The sequence below is a fragment of the Camelus bactrianus genome, chromosome 1 (assembly GCF_048773025.1).
Source record: "Camelus bactrianus isolate YW-2024 breed Bactrian camel chromosome 1, ASM4877302v1, whole genome shotgun sequence".
NCBI lineage: Eukaryota > Metazoa > Chordata > Mammalia > Artiodactyla > Camelidae > Camelus > Camelus bactrianus.
Window position 1 is genome coordinate 24,085,540 of NC_133539.1, and position 11,792 is coordinate 24,097,331.

Below are 11,792 nucleotides of genomic sequence, written 5' to 3' on the forward strand. Positions count from 1 at the left end.
CTTACCTGTCTCACTGTGGTTCCTTCTTTATATCTTTAGTTGTAGAAGATGTTTTCTGGTAGTTTCTGGTCATTCTCATTGATAGTGATTCTGTAGTTGTAGTTTTGGTGTGTCCATGAGAGAGGTGAACTCAGGGTCTTTTTATTCTGCCATCTTGGTAACTTGATCAAGTTCACTTGTTTTCAAATTCATCTTAACGTGTATCTGCAATAGGGAAGTAAGCTACTGGTCCTTGCTCTTCTTGTGGACCAGGAAATTGATGAGTTGGGGAAAATCCCAGATCTAAGTGCTTAAATCTTTTTTAGGTGACTAAGTATTTATGTAAATTGAATACACTGCTTAAATCATACAATTATGTCTTGTCATTCAGAACTTATTTTATATTATTTTAATTATCAAATCTGCTAACATCTGACTGAGATCAGGGTTCTGTAAAAATTACGAAAACAGATTGGAACATGGAGATGAGAAGGTAATTGTAGAGAACAGGCCACTTTAAAGGAGTGAGGGTGAGTAGGCTTGAGAGGAGTGTTTTATGACATGGACAGTCAGGCGTCTCTCTGATGCGTCTATCATATTCTAGTATAAGGGTCATCTGAAGGCAAGGCAGGAAGGAGGGAGAGTCTCAAAGTCCAATCGTCAAGCTTGGGACATGGGGTCCTGGTAGCTATAACAGCCTGTGAATTGTTCAGCAACATTCAGAGTGACTCATCAGTCACGCTTCTCTTAGGTCACTTGTTTTTTCTTGAGGCCAATTTTACTTGTTCTGAAAAAAGAAAAGATTAACATCTTAAGGACCTAGTGCTCAGACTCACGAGGAGGTAATCAACTCAGAGACATTCCGAGTGCACATTTGGTCTTCTGTAATTGTGGAAGGTGAACATGAGCAAAATACCTGAATATTATTCCTTAAACCCATAGCAACCATGATTTCCCTCTTATGCATGTAGGTAGGAATGTATGTATGTATCCATCAAATGCCTAGTCCCCTACCTATCAAGCCTAGCCTCCTTATTTAGAGGCTGTATGGCTCAGTCCTCCAGGTATGGACCTTTTTGTGGCCATCTCACTTTATCTGACAATTTACAAAGAATATACAGGCCTTCTTCCCACAGTACTGTGCCTGATGGTAGGTGCTAAATAAATATCTCCTTTAAACGGAACTTTTTTCCTACAGCTAAATCTCAATTAACCGAGAAAACTTTCAATGATATTAACATAAAGACTTTATCATATAACTCTTGCATAATGATTGTAAAGAAAAATATTTATTGAGTGTCTCTCTGTGTCAGGCACTCTACATATGCTCTTTCGAATTTTTATATCCACACCACAAGGTTGATATTATGATTTTTAGTTTCTAAATGAAGAACCAGGGATTCAGTGAAACCAAACAATTTGTCCAAAATCATCCAGCTAATTAGTAATTGGCTGAAGTCTAGTTGGTCGCCAAGTTTGTCAAATTTCAAAGTTCCTATTATTTTTTAGACCATTCTTGTTTACCTTCTTCCCTGGGTCTTGTCAGAGTAATAATCTCCTCTTTTCTTTTCATATCAGGAAGGGAGTTAATCCCAAAGAGTTTTGGTTAAAATGTAAGATGCTTCTTCTCTCTTTGTAGATCCTCACATCAGATGACACAGATGCCATGTGACTACTGCTAAGACGTCTCTTCTTCCTTTTTCACTCTCCAGGTTGACTTAACTATAGGACTTACCCTATAGTGGCTACATTGGCTCAAGTTCAGCAGGCCTGGGGCCAGCCAAGAGTCTGAGTCTTATTTTCTTCTCTCCATCCATCCAACCATCCATGTTCATTCAATAGAAATTTTATGCTAGCCACCACGCAGCGTGCTAGAGAGTCAAAGAAACAGATCTCATATTCAAAGAGCTAAGAGTCTAGTAGAGAAGGGAAGCACAAATTTGTGCAATAATAGAGGCATATCTAAAGGTCCAAGGAGGAAGAGATCAACTCATTTTTGTGGGTCAGGGAAGGCTTTACAGAAGAAATGCTTGAGCTGGTTCAGCTGCCACGAAAGCACTGAAGAAACCAGAACTTTCCCTCATGCAGGCACATTTTCCACATGGTTTGTCCAGATTTGTGAATTGAGGTATCACTGTGTTTCTTCGTCAGCACATCACGGGACAGAGCGTTGGTGGGTGGCACTTTTCATTTCTGTAATATCATGGAGAATCTTTGTCATGTGCAGGTGCACCATCTTCTAGGGATTTATCATCACTCTGGGACACAGTGCTAACTCTTCGAAGTGATCTATAGTCTTGTGCATGACATCCCACATGTGTGCTTCAAAATACAATAATCACATTTCTGAAGATTTCAGACTCTCCCACAAACCTGTGATGACATGCCTAAGCTCAAATGTAGATCAGTCTGGAGAATGATGACCTGCCAGGACACAGTGGAGGCAGGCAAGCATTCTGGCATTTTTTTTTTAAAGCATCAGAGCAGAGAAGAATGTGAATCTAAGTGGAAGGGTTGAAAATAGTTGAATGTGTGGCCATTAGCAGCTGTGACTGCAAATCAAGGGCCAGTCTCATCTAGGCAGTGTAGACAGGCCTCTCTGACAGGCATCATTCTTGCCTGGGCTGCACATATACGTGCCTGATTGGTGTTAGAATGATGAGCACTGTTTTCAAACACACAACCAAGTTATGCATGTGAATTTCACCATGGATTTTCATAAAATGCCTGGACAAAACCATGTACCAAGCTTACTTATTCTTTTCAGTACTCTCTTATTTTATTCACAGATTATGATATAATACTGGTTTACATTTTCAGAATTGGTGTTTCAGGCATTATACTGTCACTTTGATATAACAGGATTCCTGTGGTCTCTGCTTTATGACCACTTTTTTCCCTAATTGATCCCTATTAAAGAGAGTCTAAAAATAAACTCAGCTTTTAAAAAGTATTGCGCTATGCTTAAATTCCAGTGTATTTAAATTAATGGATCCTCGAAAATGTAAAATTTTGAGAATGCATTTAATTCTGAAGCAATTTTGAAAATTTGGTATTCCATACTGTGGAAAACCACTGTGTAAAATGTGTTTGCCAACTGTTATTGAAAACATTTACATTAATAATCTTTCAGAGGAGAAGTAGAATATGAAAGGCTAATATAAGCTTTCAAGTGACTTTACTGAGGATCTGATCATTAACAGAGTTTCCAAAAAGTGGTTTGAAGTGGGGATACCCAGGCCTGGTGATAAGTGAAAGAGAATCTCTTGGGTTAGGAAATAGTAGAGTTGGTCCCTTTGTCCACTGGATCCCTGAGGGCAGGGGGTCAAACTTCTTTTGCTCATCAGTGCACACCCAACTCCCAGGAGGGGTTTTGACACAAGGAAGGGGCTTGGTATACATTTATTGAAAGGGTGCACGAGCTAAATGGCCATTGAGAAGTCAATCAGTGGCCAGAGAAATAGGATCAGCCTGTGTCCGGGGCAAGTAAAGTGGAAACGCATAGACCTTAGGGTCAGGATGACCTCGCCGAGATCCAGTTCTTTTATCTCTAAACCAAGCATGGTACCTTCCTCATAAGAGTGGTATGAGATCAAACCCAATGGACACACAAGTGTCTAGAATAATGGTTCTTTAAATGTTAGTAGCCGCCATCCCTGACTAGCTTTAGACATGCTTAACCTTAGCCTACATTTTATATATTCTTTTATGTTCTGTTATGAAAAATACATTGAGTGGGAAATCAGGCTCAGATATGGGTCCCAGCCTAACCACCTAACCTCTGGGCTTTGGTTTTCTCATCTGGCAAATGAGGAGATTGGACTTATTCTCTAGATTCCTCTACCTCTAGGTTTTAGCTTTTAAATCTCCTAATTCTTATTTAATTCTCACAAATTAAACAATTTATAAGTATTTAAATTAATAAATACATGTACAGGCTTGAGAGACCCACTAACATTTATTTATTTTGTTATCTTCCCACCTGATTTTAGGTATCTTTTCTATAATTCTGTGAATTTTCCTTACATTTTTTATGTATCGACTACATACTAAGTACATTTTATTAGTAAGATTAAGATTTAGATTCTGTTTTCTCAAATGTCTTAGCCAACTGAGAGTTAATTTAAGTGAGGCAGATAATCTATGACATAATTAATCTCTTGATGTTTCAGAAAATGAATGTCTTATTTTTATCTTAGGGCCTTTATTAAATATTGTACTATAACATTGTAAACATGGCAGGAGGAGGAGCAGAGGAGATAAATTTTGGTTAATAAAGTATGTTTACCAACAGAAATTTGAGTAGCAGAATGTTCACGGTAGCAAGAGGAGAATTATAACCATTTGGTAAAAGCAAACAAACAAAATATCAGATGATTTATTTTATGACCTAGATATTTTACTTTTTTCCTTAAAGGTTACATATGCACATTTACAATTATCTTGAATTTCTTCAATAATGACAGTCTTTTTGAAAGAGCAATTCCTAAGTGTGGGAAATATTTAAAATTCTTCATTCACATCAGGGTTCTGAGTTACTGGAATTTGTGTTCAGAAAGGGTTGTCAGTCTTCACTCATTAGAAATGCAATGAGAAAAATAATGCTTCTATTATTAATTCATGGACAGTAAAATAATAATTAAATTCTCTTTACGTATTCCTTCTATCTAGTAATGCTTTATTACTAAGTATGTGACATTGTATAAAAAAGACTGCTGCACACGTGATTTTAGAAAACTGAATGACTAAAAAAACTGTAAGACTAAAGTTAGTGTTTGTAGAATTCATTTTTTCTCTCTTGGATAGCCTACAAAAAGAGAGTCTATCCAAGGCAAAGACCTCCATATTTTTTAAGTAGAATATTTTCTTTCTTACCTAGGAGCTGAGCTTATGGATGAAAAAGGTATAGTTGATATAAGACGAGGGACAAATTATCTGTATATAGTCTATTGTGCACAATCCACATGGTTTTAGTTGGAAAACTCCTTTTCAAATATAATCTGAAAGTAGGGTTACTGGATGGAAAGCTTTTTCCCCATTACGACACCCGTTTCAAAACTTACAGATTCTGCTTAATTCCTTCATCAGATTTGTTTAATGTCTAGGAGATGCAGCTATTAAAGATGGTCCTCTAATTAGGACTTTTGCAAACAACATATTTTAGCAATTCTCTTCTAGAAATCAGTGTTAGAAAAAGGCAATGGAATCTTCAAGCAAGTTTCATTTCCTGGATTTTCTTTCACACTTTGAAAACTTCAAAGTTGAAACAGCTCTCGACTGCTTCCTGGAATAATCGTTGACTTATAATCAAACCCAGATATCCATGTTTCATGGTACTGTGGAAGACCCAAAATGACAGGTCCTCATACACTTATTTTTAAATGACTGTGACCTGAAATTATCAGTCTGAATTCATGAATCTGATGGAGAGTAGGGAGGAGAAAGTTTGTGTTTATGGGGGATTGTGGTTTTCCATCTGGTTGGTGTTGTTCGAAGATGATTATGGAGTTAAGGGACTCAAGTATTTTTGAGGTTCACTGTGGTGTTTATATCAATATTTCTTCTCTTCAACATGCACTTTAAAAAACTTTCATAAAAGTGCTTTAAAGAGGTAGTTGTAAATCTTTAATTTTCACCTTTTGCATAGTAATGTGTTGTGTTCCTGCCGAGAATTTGAACTTTTCTAAAGCTTTGAAACACTGTCACTTTAAAAAATTATAAATTGAAAGGAATTCGAATGCTGGAGAAAGATTATAGTGCTTCTGCTTCAACTTAGGTATTAAAGACTTTATCTTCTGTTACAAGCTTTGTCCATGATTTTATTAATTTGTTCATTTATTCATTCATTCATTGAACAGTTACTCAGGTCTCAGAGAAACCAGACTAACATATATGCCCATGCAATTGCTGTTCATCACTTTTAATGAGGTGGTAAATATTATCTTAGTTTCACATTTCTATCTTATCTATCTCAGTGATTTAGAATCTGGAAATAAGACTTCAGTCATCATACTAAAAAATGTTAATTCTCTTCATTGAGATGAATTTTGAAGACAAAAATTCTAAGGTGAGTCCCAAAAGTAGCGTTCAGCCTAAGAGTTAACTCTAAATAGAGACATATTACTGCAAATTTTAAAATATTGTTATCAGGAATCCATATATGGCCTAGAGAATCCTGGTTTCTGATAATCTTTGGTGGACATACTTCCTTTTTAAACTTGGAGCTTCCCTAACCTCATTTAAAAAAAAGAAGAAGAAGAAGAAAGAAAAGAAAAGAAAAGAAAAGAAAAGAAAAGAAAAAGAAAACAGAAGCTCAAAAAGGTGAAGTAAAGCACTTGGACCCATGTCAAACAGCTAGTAGGTGACAGAGCAAGAAAACAACTCTGTTCTCCTGAGCACAGTGAAACTGCATCAACGCATTAGACCAAGATTTAGAGCTTGGAGCCTAGACACCAGAGAAGAGATTTTCAGCAAATTTGTTTTTCAATAGAGAAGAAAGCCAAGAATGACCATCAAAAATGCTTCCTAAGTCACATTCTCCCTTCTTCGCAGACCTAGCCCAGGGGTCTGGCCCATCCCAGCATTTCTTCCTTCACAGATGACTCATTTTTGCCTTGACTAGTAGAAAATAATGGTTTCTTGGTTCTAGCCAAGTTGTTAGGCAAAAAGAGGTACTGGACTGAAACGGGAAGTCTCAAAAGAAGAGGGAAGAAATGTCTGCTAGATCACTTCTGATGGGTCTAGTTTATCCAAAGCCCAAATAATCTTGATATGATATTGTCTGATAAAGAAAATCTTTTATATGAACAGCCTCCCAAAAAAGACAAAAATTAAATCAATTTAGTTAACTAATTGACTGATAAAAAAAAATAATGAAATAGCAATAAAATTGAGGCTGTCGTGAAGAGTACAGAATGCACAATCACCAAGGGACAGACACTAAAAAGGAAGTAAAATCGAGGTCTGTTACTCAAAGTGTAGCCCTCAGACTGTCAGCATTGCTTGGGAGTGTGTTAAAAATGCAGACTCTCGGGCTACCATCCAGGTTTACAAAATGGGCACGTGCATTTTAACATGATTCCCCAGGTGGTTTATATGCACATTAAAGTTTGAGAAGCACTGATTTAGAACACCACGAGCAAGGCTGTGTAAGGGAGTGCAAAGGCCAGCCGTCAGAGGAGGAAAGATGGTCCTACCCTTTTATTTTTCTAGTTCCTTTTGCCCGTAATTTTTCAGTCTTCAAGAAAGAAGCCCCTTGGGTAGCTGTTCCTGTGACTCATAATATTCATGAAACATTGAAAGTACTGTGTTCTTCGGAGTAGGGCCTCCTGCTCCATTTCTCAGTTTTAAATGGTTCTTTTTGTCGCAACTCTCTTGACAACTAAGTGAAGCAGAAAACCACACACACCTTTTACTTCTCTCAACATTTCCTACCATCAAAAATGTCACTGCAGTCAGTTCTTGATTGAAGAGGGCTAAAAGAGTAAAGAATGGCATTGAGAGGTGTATAAAAAACCCCTTTTACTCATGATTTTAACCATTTTGGTCACCCTAATCCCTCTCTGTCTTTATAAGGGTTTGCTAATAATTTACAAAATATACAATTTTTTTTTTTTTTTTAGTTTTGCCTTCTCTCTCTTTTACTACTTACCTTTCCAACCCATTTGCTGACAGATGATGGAATTAATAATTATTAGGGGGATAAGCTAGAGTATCGAGGATCCTGGTGCTGGTTAATTGAGAAGAATTGTTAAATAATCATTGCCACGAATATTTATTGAGTTCACTCTGTGCAGACACTGTCCTGAGGGCTGAGTATTTATTATTGGACTTAAGCTGCATCTTTCTGGTACCACCCAGGACTCACCACAGACTGACGTTGGTTCCAATAGATGCGCTGTTGAGCGATGCCAGGATTTCCTTCAGTTTAATAACTTACTGTATAAGGATTTACTTCTTTAGCATCTGTGTCTCCTGCTACATCTTGAAAACCATGTACTTTCAATGCATTTTTTTCTAACAGAAAGGGATGCAGATTAATAGCTAATTAAATTCCACAATTTAAAATTTGACTTAAAAATTTACTGTGCTATAAACACATGTTATTAATTAGCTGTCTCATTGCTTTTTGCAACAGAGGCTTGATAGCATACATATTCTGGAATAAGTATTGGCTTTTGAAAAGTGTAAAGTCTGTAATTAATGCTTAGTATTTTTATTGTAAATAAACCTGAAATACGGTTCGCTTCTGGAAATCAAAGTCAATGTTTTGTTTCTTAAAAGAAACTCAGAAATTTTTTATTTGCCATGCTACTTAGGAAAAAAAGCAAAAAAAGTTTGAAATTTGAGAGCTTTTAACACACATACAAATTAAGAACATTTGAAAACTAATTTTAAGTGATGGCATTAAGGTGTTAGCTGTAAACCAGATTTACTGTTATTTAGCAATTTTTTGTTTGTTCCTATTAAAAATATTTCCATTTTCTTATTCACAAGCTAGATTTAAAAAAAAATAAAATTAATGAATGCATGCTGTAGATAGAATAAAATTTAAAACAACTTAAAAATAATTTATATAGTGCCTAATCTTGTATCTTGAAACTAAATTCCAATTTGGTATATGTGACATATAATCCAGTAGTTGTGAATCATAAAATTTCTTATAAAGTCTCAGAGCCACTATTTCCTTTGCCATTTACTACCAGTGAGCCTGAACTAGGTGCCTGGGATTGTTTCAGTTTTGGGACTAAGAGTCCCACATCTGGAAAATCCCACTGTCCCAGAAAAACCTAAAAACCAGGCATCCTATGTGAAGCATCTCAGTTCTGTGTAAGTGGCTCGTGGAAGCCTCCTGCTCTTACCCATTTTCTGTCTCCTGAACAGCCGTATTCCAGAGCTCACCCCTTGCCTGTGCTAGCTTTGATCCGGGGCCCCTAACGGACTCCAGCTCCTCGTCACTTGTCCTTACCTGTTCCGTCTGGGCCACAACCACCAGCTTCAGTCCCACTCATCGGTCTTCTCTGCTCCCACCGCCCCATGCTTTTCTTCATTCTATGCAATGAGGTCAACAAACAACCCAACCAAGTAGTACAGCTGTGAGCGATCAGATGAAATGGTTCCGCCAGAGAGGTAAAGAGTCAAGGTGCGAGCCGATTCCCTCCCACTCTAAAGAAGACTTCTCTCGTCTTTAATGTAACTGAGTGCGAGAGACTGAATGTTTATGACCTACCAAAATTCATATATTAAAATCCTAACCCCTAATGTGACTGTGCCACGAGGTGGGTCTTTGGAAAGTGAAACGGTCCTGGGAGCGGAAGCCTCAAGAACGGAATTAGTGCTCTTATAAAAGAGACCCAGAGAGCTCCCTCCCCTTCTGCCATGTGAGGACCCCGGGAGAAAATGACATCGAGGAGCCAGGAAGTGGGCTCCCACCAGGCAGAGCCTCTGACGGCACTCTGATCTCGGGCTTCCCAGCCTCCAGAACTGTGAGAAATTAATTCCTGTTGTTTATCAGCCACCAGTCTAATATCCTGTTACGGTGGCTAAGCCACTAAGTAATTAACACAAATTTCTAGGCAGAGAGAAGATCGCCCCTCATTTCTCAGGAATGCATGCATTCTCTGTATAAAGACATACCCAGCATTTATTCTTTCAAAAGAACACAGATACGCAAGACAGGGTTGAACATTGTCTTTTCAAGACACTTAGGATGCTGAGTCCTCTTGTGGGTTAGGACAGTTGTCAGCAGCATTTATTTGGTGCCTGTTGGCTTCTGGTCACAACGTTAGATTTGTTATTCATGTTAACACACTTTGTTCTCACATTAAATTAAGTCAGCGAGTAGGAACCGTGACATTCGTCCCATAGAGGAGGGAAGTGAGACTCAAAGGTTTGAAGTAACTTGCCCAACTTGCCCGGAAAGTGGGTGAGCCAGAATGTGAGGACAGGTCAGCGTGAAACTCTCGAGTGTGTCTGTGATGGGGGAAGCAAAGGAAGGGCAATTTATATAACATGTGCCATTTGACCAAATTATCCTGTTAAATAGTCTTGAAAAGCCGATTAAAACTGCTGATTGATCTGTTGAAAAGTATTATGCCTGGGGAGAACAATCAGCCAAGAAAACAAGATGTTCTGATGAACAACGGCCCTCGCATGTAATGATTACGCTGCTTTTGAAAGGCAGGTGATGATAACTCTGTAAGAAACCTCATAGTGGTTTATTTTAAATTAACCTCCTCCTGTTTCCTATTTGGAAAACGATATCCTTATTTATCATTCTGGAGCTGTTTGCCGGCCTCACCTTCTAATGTTTATTACCAGGAATTGTTTTGTGATGGCTGATTGCCCCAGATCAAGTATGGCAAGATAACCTTGCCTTCGGTGAAAACCTCTTGGGGGATTGACGAAGTCATTAGGATAAACCAAAATGCAAACACCTCATGTGTAAATAGTGGTACCATGTAGAAGTTCAGTTTGTCTTATTTAAACACAATAAAATTATACTCATTTATAAATGCCCTAATTCCACTAGTGGGAAGGCAAGTACCAAAAGCACTTTTAGAACGTGAAACTTCTTTTGTTAACCTAAATTCATGTTAATCTTTATTTTTAATAATTTTAATAGTTTACTAATTTTTAATATTTTTTTTATTTTTTATTTAAAAAATTATTTTTTAAAATTCAAAATTTTAATAATATTTTTAAATAATTTACTAAGTTTACCTGTTTACTGCATTGTGAACCACTAATACAAACATAGCACCTATTCTTAAGATATACATTGCTGAATGTTTGAATTTGAAAATACGTAATCTGTGTCTTGTTCCAGATTTTAGTGGGAAGGCTTTCAACATTTCACCATTTATGTCATAAATAGCTTTTATTATGTTGAGATATGTTTATGTTAAATCTAAAAAAAAAAAAAAGACAAACTTATTTGCAAAATGAACAGACTCACAGACATAGAAAACAAACTTACGGTTACCAGTGGGGAAAGGGGGTGGGAAGGGATAAACTGGGGTTTGAGATTTGCAGATACTAACTACTATATATAAAATAGATAAACAGCAAGTGTCTTCAGTACAGCACAGGGAACTATATTCACTATCTTGTAGTAACCTATAAAAGAATATGAAGATGAATATATGTATGTATGTGTATGACTAAAACATGCTGTACACCAGAAACTGACAACATTGTAAACTGACCAAATTTCAATTAAAAAATAAATAAATGAATAAGAAAAAAAGAAAATACATAATCAGAGTCAGCCTTCTTGCAGAAAGGGAACACAGAGATGTTGAGTAGCTATTAGGTGTCAGTGTTCGAGAGCTGACTGAGGCATCTGACTCCCAGGCTAATGCTCATTCTAGAAAACCATACTCTGAAATGGCAAAATCATCATTTTACTTAGGTAAAATCTGTTCTCTCTTGGGGTACTATTTCTTGACATGACACAGATAATCGGCTTTTCAGTATGTTAGGGAGATCCTGGGAAGTGGGAACTGCGTCATGTACAGTTTTGAGTCCCCACAGTGCTTACTCATTTCAGTGGTGCTTTGCAGACCACTGATTTGTGGATTTTACCCAAACCCTCCTATGCGCATCATCTCAGCTCAGGTTGAAAGGGAATGTTGGTCTATGAATGATATTTTTTCAGTCTGTAGAAAACACAAACACTGGAAATCTAACCTATTTTTTGTTACATCTGATATCAAAGTAGTGTTTTGTGATCCTTCACTGAAGAAAACATTTTCTCCTCTCTCCCTTAGATATAGGGTTAAAAACATTTGTTCAGTTGACTTCATTCTTTG

At 37.1% G+C, this 11,792-nt stretch overlaps 1 long non-coding RNA gene across 1 annotated transcript; it reads right to left on the reverse strand.

Annotated features, from left to right (window-relative positions):
• Nucleotides 1-352: 352 nt before the first annotated feature.
• On the reverse strand, nucleotides 353-9,251 carry LOC141577483 (uncharacterized). The gene is made up of 2 exons (XR_012506528.1): nucleotides 8,948-9,251; nucleotides 353-766 (listed from the first exon to the last, which is right to left on the reverse strand). It is a non-coding gene; the product is annotated as an uncharacterized LOC141577483 (long non-coding RNA).
• Between the last annotated feature and the right edge of the window lie 2,541 nt (nucleotides 9,252-11,792).